This window comes from Anser anser (assembly GCF_964211835.1).
Source record: "Anser anser genome assembly, chromosome: 3".
In the NCBI taxonomy this organism is placed as follows: Eukaryota; Metazoa; Chordata; class Aves; order Anseriformes; family Anatidae; genus Anser; species Anser anser.
This window is the reverse complement of record NC_139722.1, coordinates 64,063,091-64,079,355: the sequence shown is the minus strand read 5'-3', so window position 1 is coordinate 64,079,355 and position 16,265 is coordinate 64,063,091. Positions and strand designations below refer to the sequence as shown.

The 16,265-nt window shown below is 39.6% G+C and overlaps 1 protein-coding gene across 3 annotated transcripts in view; it reads right to left on the bottom strand.

The window, feature by feature from the left end:
• Window positions 1-4,232: 4,232 nt before the first annotated feature.
• The window catches only part of LOC310896278 (uncharacterized protein), a gene marked incomplete at its 5' end in the record, with an annotated part of 252,238 nt that continues 240,205 nt past the window's right edge, over window positions 4,233-16,265 (bottom strand). For 2 of the 3 annotated variants that reach the window (XR_014581338.1, XM_083828388.1), the window contains one exon: window positions 11,207-11,454. Of the gene's footprint in view, window positions 11,136-11,206; window positions 11,455-16,265 lie in introns of those variants that run through there. The other variant, XM_083828389.1, reaches the window with a different exon arrangement.

The following is a 16,265-nucleotide window of genomic DNA, read 5'->3' as shown; positions in this document are numbered from 1 at the left end:
AGTATCTCTAAAAAATGAATAAACAATGAGAATTTCTAAAAGACTATTTAATACAACACCAGTGGTTTTTTTGTTGTTGTTTTTGTTGTTTGTTTGTTTTTGTGTATGTCCCATTTTCCTCTACTTTCATTCTGTTTTTCATGTTTTTATTCCTAATAAAATAAAGGAAATTGGGTCCAAAAAATGACTACAGAATTCTAAATGTTAGATGTCCTACATGGATGATTGCATTCACTGAACTGATTTAAATTTAAATTAAATTAAATTAAATTTTAGTTTTAAATTTTAGTGTTTATAGTTACCTACATTTCCATTATAAACTTCTACTGCACAAAGCTTCCTCTTTCAGTTACAGATTGAACACCTTGCTTGTGCTACAGTCTTTGCACTTTTCATGAAGGAATATAAGATTATTAAATCTCAAAGAGGTTCAGATAGTACAGAAGGAGTTTATATTTCTAGGCATTTGCATTATAACTACCTACAGTTCTTTTTAGTTTGGGAAAATTTTATTTGTGAAGAAAAGAAAGGAATATACTTATCTTTAATATATGATCATTAAATAAACACCTTTTGTGCAAAAGATTTGTTATATTAGAGTATTAAAAATATATCACTCTTTATTTTGAAAGGCTGCATGCAAGTGGGGAAATAGTGCAATGCTAATGTAAAAAGGTATAAATAATAAGAAAAGCTTCTCACTCTCTTCAAAGACAACTCCATTATTTGATTTGTTATCCTGCCATTTCTCACTGGCAGATAAATTGATTCTGATTCCTAGTTTACTTTGGGTAAGTTTTGTTTTAAGTTGTCTACCACAGACATACAATTCCATCTAGCTTTCCATGGGACCAGGATATCAACTTCTCTTTCCAATGTTAGCTCCTCAGAAAGCCCCAAATCTCCAGTTTGCCCAGTGATGTCCACATAGTTAATGAAGGGAGGAAATGTAACTGAACTTCTCCAACTGTTAATAACAAGCTGCATGAAACAGATTTGTTAACCCGCAAATCTATGTTTCACCAAGTACTGTAGAAGTTGGCTTTGAGTTCAACCATGCTTAAATTTTGCAACAATAACAATCACAAAATATTAAGAAAAAGAAGTCATATAGATGATCTGTGAAATAGGTGATGGAGGTTTAGGACTATTAATTCAAAGCAAACACTAATTAACAGTACAGTCCAATTACCTTCTTTCATGTCCTGCCCTGACCATTCGTGAACAGTCTAATTCTTCCCAATCAGAAATGGGAAACCAATAATCACCTAGAATGGTTTGTTATGTCAGTGAAGACAGGAGAGACATGGAGAGACTTCTTTATAAAAAATTGCCCCCAAAGTAGCAAGAAACTAAGGCAACCGTACAAAGAAGCAACCTAAGAAAAGTAAGTAGCAGTGTCATTAGTTCCAAAGTGAAAGAATGAAAAGGATCAGTCCAAGTTCCTCCCACCAGATCTGGCAACAGACTGTTATGCATTCTTTTTTCTTTTTTTCTTTCTTTTTTTTTTTTTAAATGGTGTTTCTATGGCTGTTGATTACTATCAACTGATCATTTGTCCTACATGAATTTTACCACAGAATCATAGAATCATTCAGGTTGGAGAAGACCTCTAAGATCATCTAGTCCAACCTTTAACCTAGTACTGACAAGTCCACCACTAAACCATGCTACTAAGTTTAAACCATGCTGCTAAGTTATCACGATTATTGAAAAACACTACTCTAGGTCCAGTGCTGAGAAATTTCTGATGAGTCAGGTTTCATTTGTGTTCCAATGAATGCAAAAGAATATGTTAATTGTCATATGCTTTTCTGAATCTCACATAAGCTACTGTTACTATTTAACGACAGCAAAAAAAAATAGGCTTCAGGAAAAGTGAAGTGAGTTATATGAAGTTTGTTGCACATAGTTCTCAGTTTTGTTAAAGCAGAGCAAGAAAACTTTACTTTATACCCTGTTCCTGTGTAAAATTATTTTTCATCCACAGTTTCTCCCTTCTCACCAGTTTTGTTCCATGGAAGCCATGCGCTCTACTGGTTTCAGTAGAACAACACTGGATTACTCAGGCTGAGAGGCAGGTTTTGCAGGAGCTCTGTATCTCAGATGTTCTCTTGAAACAGCTGCCAACAGGTAGTAAAATCCTACTGTCCACTGTAAGCAATTTTGCAGCATGGGCATGAAGATGCTATAGTAACAGATGAAGCAAAACAAATGAACTTGTGAAGTTCCTGGGACCACACACCAGGTTCGATCAGGTCATGAAGCAGACATCAGAAGGCAAAAATTTTGTCATCGGTAGTACAGAAAAAAAAAAAAAATGGGATATGTGTCCTAGAGCTGAACAGCTCTATATCTCATTAAACATCCCCTGAGTCATGCTTGTCACCACTAGCTTAAAGTTTTAATTTCCTTGCTTTCACTGGTTGTCAAGGCTATTTGATATATCTTTTTGTGTTTAATCAGTGGTACCGACGCTTTTGATGAGGTTGCATTGCTAACCTGGCACTCCAAGAAGTCACAAACACAGAATTGTTTATACGGGAACAAATTAAGTACAGCTCTTTACTCTGACATAGAAAAATAACTAGTTCTAGAAAACGTAACATCTTTAGCAAAAATGCTTTGGAGAGCTAGATTATCAAATGTAACAGTTCAGTGGTTCAATTCATACCTGACAGGCTTCAAAGAATATATATGCAAATTGATCTCCCAGCTGCAAGGGTAATTAACATGGCCTGCTGCAGGGGGCTGTTCTTCCACCCATTCTGTTTCATTATTATTTTAGTGACTTTACATTTTTCTCAACCCACTTTCTTTTGGTATGGAAATAAATTTAACTTCCTGCTTTATGTAAACTTCATTACACTACAATCAGTGGGGAATCTAGCCTGTTGGAAGTGCTAATATTTGAAAACCAATACAGGCTGATGTAAAGCTTAATGCTGTACAAACACTGTTGTTGTTGTTATTACATGTGTATTCCTGGGTTTGCCCAATACAGTTGTTATATTGTTTTAAGGGACTACAGTAAGCCTGATTTTCCTCCCATATTTAAACCAGTTTAACAATATTGAGACAGAGCTAGCAAAGGACAAGAAAAGACAAAGAATCTTGGTATGTGCTGTTTAATCCATTTGTCACCAGTGTTTTCAAAGCATGCTTGCCCTCAAACCAGCAGACTTATTTTAACTAAACAGGAATGTTACAACCCTAAATGTATAGCATTTCAGGTCATACCAGACCCATCGACAGTGTACTGGGTCATGAACTGAGGTATGTGGTTTTGTTTCCACAGAGAGATGTGCCCTGTGTATTACATATTGTAAAATGTTCCCCATATGATTATGAGGGAACACCAAAACTATTTTCCCATTATATAGTAAGAGTGCAACTTACAGGGAAGCAATCACATTACACATGCCTGGGAAAGCTATAGACATAAAAAGATTAATAAGTTTGGATAACTTTTATAACCAGAAACTTCTGTATGAAGCCATTTCTACAAATTATAAAACAAAATCATATGTTAAATCATTTTAAGCAAATATTTACAAGTAGATATAAAGTAACAGGTATATCTATAATTCATAAGTGTCTCACCTTCCCTTTACAGAGGGTCACTGAAGTCAAATGATTTACTACAGGGATAAGTGTAATCCAGACCACTACATATTTCCATGATACTTGTTACAGATTTTTATATCAAAGTTTGATATTGTTGTTGTTGTTTTTTTTTTTTCACATAAAAACATTTACAAGTTTCAAACAAAATACAATACAGCATGTATGTGAATGTGTACATGTGCATGACCACACACATGTTAAATAATGTTGGGAAATCCTATTAGTCAGTGAACTATTTTTTAAGAATTCAGGTGTCAGAGTCAGCTACAAATGCACAAAAATTCCAGTTTGTATGTTACTAGATTTAGGCCAGTGCCCTAGAGGGTCAGGTCATGCCCTGTATTTATCCTCATTTGATGCCAGAATGCAAAACAACTAAAGGAGCTTTTCAGCTGCCTACACACTGCTGCATACCCATTTCTTAACAGAGGTTAATTGAATGTATGCTAAAGGACGCTGGTGGGAGTGGGAACAGAATCTCTACTGCGCGAGTGGATAAGGTCAGTCCTGACCCTGGATATCATCCCTCCATTTTTCCAGAAAGTACGTTAATAGACCATGAGAGAGAAAAATTGCGGGGGGGAGGGGGGGGGGGGGGGGGGGAGGAGGAGATGAAGACAGTGAGAGAGAGAGCGAGCACAAGCTATTTGAATCCATTTTATATTTATGAAGACATATTGTTTAAGCAATAACAGATGGGAATTTTCAGTGGTGCCATATAGAATTAGGTGCCTATTTCCCTTTTAATTTTATTGCTGGTTGAGAGTTTATCTTTCTAAACCTCTACAGAATAAGCCAACCTACATTTGGGTCTGAAAAGGAGAGTTCATAAATTACATGTTACCAGTATGGCAAATTGCACCTTTATGAGGCAATTTCTGGCAGATTAGCTGATGTGCATCACCACAGCTTCACATTCAAGTGATTTGGATGTGGCACATAGTGAATAAGACATTCCCAGCAACAGAACACCGATTTTGCATTATTATAAACCAGGGGTTGACAGCAGAATACCGATTTTGCATTATTATAAACTAGGGACTGAAAGTTACTGCTGTCTGGCAAGTGTTCAGCAATAATTTGTTGGCAGTCTCAGCTGAAAGGCCAAGGACTGGGAGAGCAGGGAGGCTGAACACATCTTTCTGAGAGAAAGCCTCTCAGGTTAGTGTTTAGAAATACTTCTGTGCCTGTGCAGGGGCTGAGTGCTAAGCTTGCCACTCATGCATCATGAAAGAACAAAGGTTGAACCTTCAGCATGGACAAACCTCCATGTTCCACATCGCACAAAACTCATCCTTTAAAATAATTATAAAGAAAACAGCAAACCTGTAACATGAGCCCAGAATGCTAACAGAATGAGAGTACAGTCACGAGATTTTTTACCTTTCCAGTTTTTCTGTAGAGCTGAAAAGGCTGAAGTGGCCCAAAAAAATTAAATAAATAAAATAAAATAAAATAAATAACATAAAATAAAATAAAATAAAATAAAATAAAATAAAATAAAATAAAATAAAATAAAATAAAATAAAATAAAATAAAATCTGTTTCCGTAATTTTCCACTGTGTCTGCAGAACAGCTCTTTAAATGCAACTTGACCTTGAATGCAAAAATAATCTGTCCTTTATCAGTCATGTCTTTTCATAGCTAGCTAATGGCATCAAGTTTACATCTTGTTTTACTGTGGAGCTTCTTGTGATAATGAATTGAACCAAGTAGCAAGTATCTGTCCTCCAGAAATACATACCTCTTCAAAGTATAAGGGGTATGGATGCCTTTTGCCTGTCACTTGCCATTTGACTTTGACCTACAGTCACCACCACTATGCATCAGCTCTGGCTTGCAATCCCCTCCTTTCCGCTAAGGGTAATGCTCAAGCTTTTGAATACTAAAGAACCCAAGTCACTCTAATGTAATAACAAACATTACTCCTTTGAATATCTTTTTCTCCATTCTGTCTTTCTACTATTGTTCTGTCTTGCTGAACCTAGTGAGATTGTTCATGTGAAATATATAATATATATATATACATATAACCCATCTGAACAAGAACTGGCAGTGTCAAGTCAAACATTTAGATTAGATTCAGCATAGTTCAGAGTTTTTCCCTTTGTACTGTACAATGCCCCATATTGGTTCAGGTGATAGATGATAGCAAGGCTGGGATATGTGGCAGAGGATGCCTTCTTGTGCAAGACTGCAAGGCAGGCAGTGGAGTGGGACATGGCACATATGCATAGCCTATGCTTAACACATAGGAGCAGGAGGCAGACAAGTAGAAGTAAGAATTTAACTGGGGGAGATGTAAAGTTCCCTTGCCCTTCTCACCCCCTATTATAAATTCACACAAGTGTGTTCTCTGGGCAAAGGCAGCAAGTGTGTGCTTGAGAGTGGCTGGCACCTGCTGGGCCTATTTCTGGTTCCTTTGGAGCTTGCCCTGAGACAAACTACAATAAGAGGTGAATATGAGAAACAATGTGGTAATGTGGATAGAATGACAACTCTTCACAGGTTAGTTAATATACAGCTAAATTATGATGTATTCACTTAGAAGTGCAAGTACAAGTTTATTCTCCTGGCAATTCTCACTAAATTCAACACATTGATTATAAAGACTGGAATAAATGTATTTGTCTGACAAAAACTAACTAAGGGATCTGCAAGGCTCCTGATATATCTTCTACTGAATTAGAGAAATTTGGAGGCTGTGGGGAAAAATAATAATAATAATAATAACAACAACAACAACAACAACAACACTGCCCTTCTACATCCTCAGAAGTAGGAGTTAAATGAAAATGTCCCAAGAAGCTTGAGGGCTTCTGTGATTTTTTTGCCCCTTTTCAAGAGACCTTCCAAGCACCATGCAGGGTGCACTGCCTCTCTCTGTTGAATGCTGAGTGTGAAAAATTGATGACAGGTTTCCTATGCCATGTCTGCAAAGTCTACAAGTGACACTGCTGCATAGCAGAAGTTGCTGGGCATTTTCTCTGGAAGAATTGCTCTTCTGATATTCTTTTTGTCAAGCCATGAAGGCAGGAGGAACAAATGTCCTTGACATCTATGAGGAGCTATATGACTGCAGACCTGAAGATAAACCTCTGATTATATGCCCTCCAGCTCATGCTGGATCTGTGTCAGCAGCAAGAGCAGCAAGCTGTGCTCTGCCTGACGTGCAGAAAGGAGAAAAATATATTGGAGGAATTGCAAGTTACTGCAGGAGAAAAATGGATGAACTCTGTTCTCTTATTTTGATTCACAGTCTTGGGAGCTGGTAAGGATATCAAGATGACAGAGTCACATCCTTGTTGTACCTTTGAACAGATTTCTGGAAGAAATTCTTCCATAGTAAGGAGGCCGCAGTGAGGGTTCTCCCTGCTAACACAGTCAAAAGCATTTCACTGTGTGAAAACCATGAAACTGCACATCCCCTTCTATGCAAGATTCTGGTAGAGAAAAATGGACCTCCACAAGCAGGACTGAAACATCATTCTGCCTCCTCCCTGTCCCCATTCCGCCCTCCTCTTCAAGCAGTAAGTTTATTTATCTCTTGCTGATTCCAGGTTTATAAGCAGATATTCAGCGTCTTCAGTCTGCGAAATTATCAGATTCAGGCTATTGCAGATCTATATTCCATTGAGTCATTTGACATGTTCTGAGTGAAAAAGTTCTCAGCAGCCGTCTGTTGTGGTTTGACTGCAGTAGGCAGCTAAGCATCACACAGCCGCTCACTCTCTCCACCCAGGTGGGATGGAGGAAGGAATTGGAAAGGTAAAAGTGAGAAAACTTGTGGGTTGAGATAGACAGTTAACTAGGTAAAGCAAAGCTATGTGTGCAAGCACAGTAAAATGAGGAATTTATCCCCTACTTCCCATCAGCAGGCAGATGTTTAGCCATTTCCAGGAAAGCAGGGCTCATCGCACTTAACAGCTTCTTCAGAAGACAAATACCATCTCTCCAAATATCCCCCCTTGCTTTTTTTCTCCCCCCAGCTTTTATAGCTGAGCATGATGTCGCAAGGTGTGGAATATTTCCATGATCAACTGGAGTCAGCTGTCCTGTCTGTGTCCCCTCCCAGCTTTTCATGTGCTTCCAGTCTCCTTGCTGGCAGGGCAGCATGAGAAGCAGGAAAGACATTGATGCTGTGTAACAACTAAAAACAACTAATACATCAGTTTACTATAATCACTATTTTCATCATAATTCCAAAACAAAACATCATACAAGCCTCTTTGAAGAAAAATAGCTCTATCCCAGCCAAAACCAGGACAATCACCCAGCACCTCAACCCTTACAAGTTAATCTGTCTGCAGGATAGGAATGTGCCTTAAAATAACACTATCAAGCTGTCAGGTGGGGAAAAAAAGTCTGATCATTTCAAGTGCCCACACAATCACTTTATTAATTTTGTGTAAATTAAAAAGGAACAGCTGTCTAACTCAGAAATGTGTTGGGCATTTAATTAGTTTCATTAATTAGATGAACCTTCTCCTGGAAAGTGATGCAGGATGAGGCTTCTGAATCACGATGTTCTAAACGTGGGACAAAGTGCCATGGAAACCTACTGTTGTTCTGGTCACTCAATATTTCCTCCACACACCTTGGAAATTCTTGCAGCACTGGCAAGATGCTGCTGGTCTTGCCCACCAGGAGGAGCAAGGAAGAACAAAGGAGCCAAGCAGGGATTTCACAGATAACAGTGTCATCCACAGGGGGAGCATAATAATCCTACAGTGAGCTGCATAGCTTCAAAGGTCTGTGAGAACGCTTCACCTGAATGTTTGCAAGTGTTGGTGTAAGAATAGAAAGGCAGCACTGGCAGCTTTAGACATGTTTTGGACTTTGCAGCACATATTCACATTTACTGATAGTATTAAGTAGGGGAGTTTGCAGTTAATAGTAGTATGGCGTCTTCAGTTTCAAAAACCTGGCAATGGTCTTACCAGTCTTCCCCTCTCCCAGTGAAAGTCATAGAATCATAGAATAATAGAATATCCTGAGTTGGAAGGGACCCATAAGGATCATCAAGTCCAACTCCTGGCACCGCACAGGTCTACCCAAAAGTTTAGACCACGTGACTAAGTGCACAGTCCAATCTCTTCCTAAATTCAGACAGGCTTGCTGCAGTGACTACTTCACTGGGGAGCCTGTTCCAGTGTGCAACCACTCTTTCGGTGAAGAACCTCTTCCTGATGTCCAGCCTAAACTTCCCCTGCCTCAGCTTAACACTGTTCCCGCGAGTCCTGTCACTGGTGATAACGGAGAATAGGTCACCTGCCTCTCCACTCCCCCTCGCGAGGAAGTTGTAGACTGCGATGAGGTCCCCCCTCAGCCTCCTCTTTTCCAAGCTGAACAGGCCCAGTGACCTCAGCTGCTCCTCATATATCTTCCCCTCTAGGACCTTCACCATCTTCGTCGCCCTCCTCTGGACACTCTCCAACAGTTTAATGTCCTTTTTGTACTGTGGTGCCCAGAACTGCACACAGTACTCGAGGTGAGACCGCACCAGCGCAGAGTAGAGCGGGACAATCACTTTCCTCAACCGACTAGCAATGCCGTGCTTGATGCATCCCAGGATGTGGTTGGCCCTCCTGGCTGCCAGGGCGCACTGCTGGCTCATATTCAACTTGCTGTCAACCACAACCCGCAGATCCCTCTCTGCGGGGCTGCTCTGCAGCGTCTCGTCGCCCGTCTGTATGTATAGCCAGGGTTGCCCCGTCCCAGGTGCAGGACCTGGCACTTGCTTTTGTCAAACTTCATGTGGTTGGTGATCGCCCAGCTCTCCAATCTGTCCAGATCTCTCTGCAAGGCCTTTCCACCCTCATCCGAGTCCACAACTCCTTCAAGTTTGGTGTCGTCGGCAAATTTGCTCAAAACACCTTCTAGTCCTACATCCAAATCATTTATAAAAATATTGAAGAGGACTGGCCCTAAAATGGAGCCTTGAGGGACCCCACTAGTGACCATCCACCAGTCAGATTTGGCCCCATTTACCACAACCCTTTGAGCCCTGCCCGTCAGCTTATTGCTCACCCATTGTATGATGTTTTTGTTAAGTTGTATGTTGGACATTTTGTCCAGTAGGATCCTATGGGAAACCATGTCAAAAGCTTTGCTGAAGTCCAAAAAGATCACATCAGCTGGTTTCCCTTGGTTGACTAGATGGGTGATCTTATCATAAAAGGAAATCAAATTAGATGGAAGTACTCTTCATAGTTGAGTCACAGAGCACAAAGTGGGTATAAATATGGGTTAGGAAGACCGATAAAAACATTCTCAATCCCTGGCATGTAGACCAGCCAGTGCAACACTGAAAAAAGCACAAACATCTGTCTTGTCTTGGATGATCTATCCTCAGTCATCAGCATGATGACAGTTGTGTATCACCTGGTGGTAGGCATCAGAGCTGATACTATAACGTGGCAGCAGGTGAACTAGTTTAGTGTTTTCTGGGTTATCTTGTGAGTTAGTATGCTGTGCCTAGGAACAAAGTCTTGAAGAATCTGTATTTTTCCAAAACCATAATGTTAGGGTCTCTCTGGGCCTTAGTTTCCTCTATTGCTAAGTACAGCTGGGAGAGCTGAGCTGTGAAACAGCAAGAGCCAAGAAAACAGTCAAGTGACAAGAGTTCTGGATACTTACTGCAAATAGAACCATTTGCAGGGATGGGTCAAGAGAATTGCTTAGAAAAGCTCACGGGAGGGGGCAAAAGAAGAGAAGGCAAGAGTGTGTTAGTAATCAGAGTAGGAAAATAAGTCTATTAAACTGTCCTTTATTTGCTTTATTTCTTGTATCTGTTCCCTGGATAAAAGGCTAGAAACATAAAGGATACAGCTGCAATGGCATCTGATTGAGGACAAAAACTGAGAAGCTCCCCAAAACACAGATAGCCAAATGATGTCAGGGGATACAAAAGCAGAGGAGGTGTAAAACTTCAGGTGCCAATTACTTGTTGTTATTAACAGACTCTACATTTCCCAGGTAGCTCAGGGTTAATTCCAGACTCCTGGCTGAAATAAGAATATGTAATTGTGTTCTGCTTAACAGGTATTCCCTATCATCTTAAAGTATGCCCAGTATTTCTTCCACATTTCCCACTTTTTGCCTGGAGATGTCTGCAGTCCAGTCATGTGGGCTGTAAAGCTCACTGGTTCTAGGTATTGCTTTTAATGTCCATGTTTTTGCATGACTAATTAGATACACCAAGTCCTGTAAATTTGTATACTGTGACTGAGAAAAATACCCCCCAAAAGTCTCTGAAATATGTGAACATTTAAACTTTGGATGGGTGTTTTAACTTTTCATTTTCAGTGTTTGAACCCTTCAAAGGAAAGACTATATTGATATCTTCCACAGGTCTGACTTACTTTCTTTTTGGCCCATATTTCTCTTTCCCACACCAGGATTTCTATCTTGATACCACATTTGTTTGTCTCTGGTTGTTCACTTAGAGAAATCTAGGATCACTCGTTTAAGCACGGTGCTCTTGCAAAGATCCAGTTCCAGGTGACTTGTAACCGTAGGGACAAAATTAGAAAGGCTGAGTTAGGTTAACAGCATCACTGGCAGCACAGTACCTCCCAAGGTAAAAACCTTTATTCTGCTGATGAAGCTCACATTTTTTTCTGTTTCAGACAAAATGGGGTTTGTTTCTTTACACAGTACAAATACCGGTTCCTCAGTAACTTTGCTCCTTTTGACTGAGGCAGGTGAATTCAGCTGGCAGGTCAAGGGGTAGATTCTTCTGGGAGGGGAAAGGGTTGGAGGTGAAAACTTCTTTGTCCAACACAACTGGATGATGTCACGGTCCATGAAATTATCACTGATAACTGTGGTGACAAAATCAAAAATTTAAATAAGCAAAAATCTACCCATTCCTGGAAACATGTACTTCACCTAAGTGCTTAAACAGTAGCTAAGTGCTCATAGATCTATGCATATTTTTAGATTTTTTTTTTGAATGACAGTGTTATGAAAAACTGAAATCAAAAACATTATTATATACATCTATGTTTTCTATATAAGTAATTATTCAGTTCAGTTTCTATTAATGTTTTAGAGAGTGAGACTTTTTGATCTTTCACTGTATGTGCATGTACACGATATTTGCAGATAATTGAATGTTCTGGTTAATAGTGGGGCTCTTTTCTCTGTCAGAAGAGGAAAATTTTCAGACATTTTTTATTTCAAGATTATCTTTAAAATTATGGGCAAGGATGAAATTAGGCAAAAGAAGAAAATGCACAGACAGTGGAAACAGGGCCATGTGCCCTGGGAAGAGTACAGAAATGCTGTCCAGATGTGCAGGGATGGGATCAGGAAAACCAAGGCACCGACAGAACTAAATTTGGTGACGGATGCAAAGAATAACAAGAAGGGATTCTATGGGTACATTCCACAAAAGGAAGTCTAAGGAGAGTGTACCACCTCTGAAAAATGAAGACACAGAACTGGTAAAAACAGACATGGGTAAGGCAGAGGTACTTAACAATTTTTTTGCCTCAGTCTTCATTGGTGGTCAGGTTTCCCAAATCTCTCAAGTTCCCAAACCTCTAGGTGGGGGCTAGGAGAGTAGAGTCCCTACAACTGTAAGTAAAGATCAAGTTTGGGACCTCTTGATGCAGCTCAACAACTACAAGTTTATGGGGCCTGATGACATGCATCCCAGGGTCCTGAGGGAATTGGTTGATGTAGTCACCAAGACACTCTTCATCATATTTGAAAAATCATGGCAGTCAGGCGAAGTCCACGGTGCCTGGAAAAAGGGAAGCATCACTCACATTTTCAAAAAGGGTAGAAAGGAAGACCCAAGGAACTACAGACCAGTGACCCTCACTTCTGTGCCTGGCAAGATCATGGAACAGATCCTCCTGGAAGCAATGTTAAAGCACGTACAAAAGAAGGACGTGATTCAAGACAGCCAGCATGGTTTCACCAAAGGCAAATTGTACCTGACCAGTCTGGTGGCCTTCTGTGATAGAGTAACTGCATCAGTTGACAAGGGAAAAGTGACTGATATCTACTTGGACTTTTGACACACTCCCACATGACATCCTACTTCTAAATTGGAAAGATATGGATTTGCAGGGCGGACCATTCAGTGGATAAGGAATTGGCTCAATGGCTGTACCCAGAGAGCAGTGGTCAATGTCCAATGGTTCTATGTCCAGGTGGAGGCCGGTGACGAGCAATGCCCCTCAGGGGTCTGTCCTGGGACTGGTGCTTTTCAATATCTTCATTAATAAGATAGACAGTGGGATTGAGTACACCCTCAGCAAGTTTGCAGACAACACCAAGCTGAGTGGTGCAGTTGATACCAAAGAAGGAAGAGATTACATTCTAAGGGACCTAGGCAGGCTGGAGAAGTGTGACCATGTGAACCGTATGAGCTTCAACAAGTCCAAGTGCGAGGTGCTGCACCTGGGTCAGGACAACCCCAGACAGGAGTATAGTCTGGGAGAAGAACTCCTTGAGAGCAGCCCTGCAGAGGTACTTGGGGGTTCTGGTTGACGAAAGGCTCAACATGAGGCAGCAGTGTGTGCTTGCAGCCCAGAAGGCCAACTGCATCCTGAGTTGCACCAAAAGAGGAATGACCAGCAGGTCGAGAGCGGTGATTGTCCCCCTCTACTCTGCCCTCGTGAAGCACCACCTGGAGTACTGTGTCCAAGTTTGGGGCCCCCAGCACAATAATATATATTATATATATATATAATATACAATAAATATATGGACCTGTTACAGAGAGTCCAGAGGAGGGCTGCAAAGATGATCAGAGGGATGGAGCACCTTCTTCTGTGAAGAAAGGCCGAGAGAGCTGGGGATGTTCAGCCTGGAGAAGAGAAGGCTCTAGGGAGACCTCTCTGTGGCCTTTCAGTACTTAAAGGGGTCTTATAAAAAAGATGGAGAAGGACTTTACTCAGGTAGATAATGATAGAACAAGGGGAAATGGTCTTAAACTAAGAGAGGGTAAGTTTAGATTAAACATTAGGAGGAATTTCTTCAATGTAGTAGGGTAGTGAGTCACTGGAGCAGGTTGCCCAGAGAAGTTGTGGATGCCCCATCCCTGGAGGTGTTCAATGCCAGGCTGGAAGGGGCCTTGGCCAACCTGTTCTAGTGGGTGTCATCCTTGTCTATGGCAGGGGGGTTGGAGTTAGATGACCTCTAAGGTCCCTACCAACCCAAGCCATTCTATGATTCTATGAAATTAGAGGGTAAAGAAAAATTTTTACCCCAAATTTCCTGCTAGTTATAACCAGCTTTTTCAAAACAGTTCCATTAGAGAGGTAGAATACTAGTCCCACCCTATAGCTTTTATTACTTATAAAAAATAGAAATAAAAATAGAAATTAAATAGAAATGGAAATGGAAATTGAAATCAAAATGAAATAGAAATAGAAAGAGTAAAAATAAAAATAAAAATAAAAATAAAAATTTTTAAAAAATAAATAATAAAAATAAAAATAAAAATAAAAATAAAAATAAAAATAAAAATAAAAATAAAAATAAAAATAAAAATAAAAATAAAAATAAAAATAAAATAAAAATAAAAATAAAAATAAAAATAAAAATTGCAGGTACTTCTAGAAATCACAGTGAAGTATTAATGACTTCTGTGATGGTTAAATTTTGTCACCAGTCTGTGACAATTTTACAGAAACAGGAAGTGGTCAGCTTAAGGTTAAAGATTCTTTGGTTTTCAAAAGCAGATACCTTTCATATGTTCCTTTCAAAGAAAAAGAAACCGTGTTTTGCCACATCGTGACATAATATTCTTTCAGATCCATAGCAAAGTCCAGTGTATTCTTTCTACATTTAATTTATTCCTACAGGTGCTGTTTTGGGATGATCTTGCACACATCTCTGGGGTTCCTGTACTAGAAAATGTTATCTGCTACAGAACTAGTAGAGGCAGAGAGTGTGCATGGACATAGAGCTTAAATCCTAAGGTGCAAAATCTTGATTTGACTGGGAGATCTGTATTTAGAAATACCACCTACCTACAATGGAGGCACAACAGCTTTGTGCATAAACAATATCTAACAGCGTAGTGGACTAATAGGTGAGAGGAGGAGGAGTTTCAGGATCTGCAGTTTAACCAATACCAATTCCTAGTACTGTTTTCCAATTAGCCAAAAGAGGGTGCTAGTTCATTCTTTTTTCATGTTTTTCAAAAATGTTTCTATTCCCTTACCACAGTCCTTGGCTTCTTGGAATATTCCTGATGGAAAATGAGGTGGAATCTTCTCATGAGTCACCTTTATTACTACCAATTTGACTCACAATGAGAGTTCTTGCTTTCCATTTTTTTGGCAACATTTCCATCTGCATGACTGTACTTCATATTAAAAAGCTCCCACCTAGCCACAGTACCTTGCAACATTGTTGAACCATTTCATGGCATGAAATTCACTTTGGCAAGAAAAGAAGGACATTATGTAGTTGGACAGTGTGTTTTTAGTTATAAGAGCGTACATTAAACTGATATTTTCCTATAGATCAGCAGAGAACCAAGAAAGGAAAAGTTGTTACACAAGTTACAATCTTAAGTATCTTTGACTTATTGCTGTGATTATACTAATTGCTCATCTTCCTAGTGGGAGGTTGCAGGAAGCTGTTTGAAGTAATCAAGCTGAGATGCGGCCTTCTATTTATAAGAGGCCTAGAAATCTTACTTTCCCAAAAAGAGTATCTAATTGAATCTCTAAAACACTGCAGATAGACACAATTTCTCTTTCCTCCCTCAGAATCTCGCACGAGTTAATGATTCAGTTCTTCCTCACCGTGAATGTCTGTGAGCTTTAAATGATGTTGCCAGAGAGTGCTGCAGACAGCTCTTGTTCCTCTATTTGCTCAGACTTTCAATGCACAGCAAAACCTCTGCAGCTCTATATTAACTGCAGGATCTTCTCATAGAGCTATATGGTCCCATATGAACATACATTTTACCCAACTCATAGGTAGCTTAAACATAAATATAATAATTTTTCATACTTACATTAAGGGGTTTTTGCCCACAATAGTTTAGTGTTGTGATATGTTTATACATAGAGCACCCATGAAATAAATTAATTCCTGCCTGCCATACAATTGTAGCCCCACAGAAACTCTCAACCTAATGGGGAGGGGTAATTTAGATCAAGAACACTTTGATCTATGTTGATTGCAATAACGACCACTGAACATTTTTTCTCTATACAGGCCTTTTAAAGTTAAGCAGAACGCCAAAAGTCAATTTATTTGCCTCAGACAACTGAGGACAGAGCTAAGCACTAGTGGGATTTGAAACAGTACTTCTAAATAACCTATTGAGAGTCTGTGTCGTAAAGCCAGGATAACCTTACTCAGAGAAACAAGATAATTTTGCTGAGAAGAGGTTAAATTTCATCATAGATCACTGCCAGGATTTTGCTGTTGTTGTTGTTGTTCTGCCTTTTTTCTAGTTTATGACTACAGTTTCTTGGTAAAACTGGGCACGTATTCTTAATAAGTTGTTCCAGGAAAGCCAAAATGACTTGATAGCAAAGGTTATATTTTGCCCAACACTTTCAACCAAAGAAAAAGAAAATGGAAAGTCTAAGTGAACTGTTCTGACATTTCTGAAGCATTTCATTTATAAGCACATGCAATAAACACGAAGGAA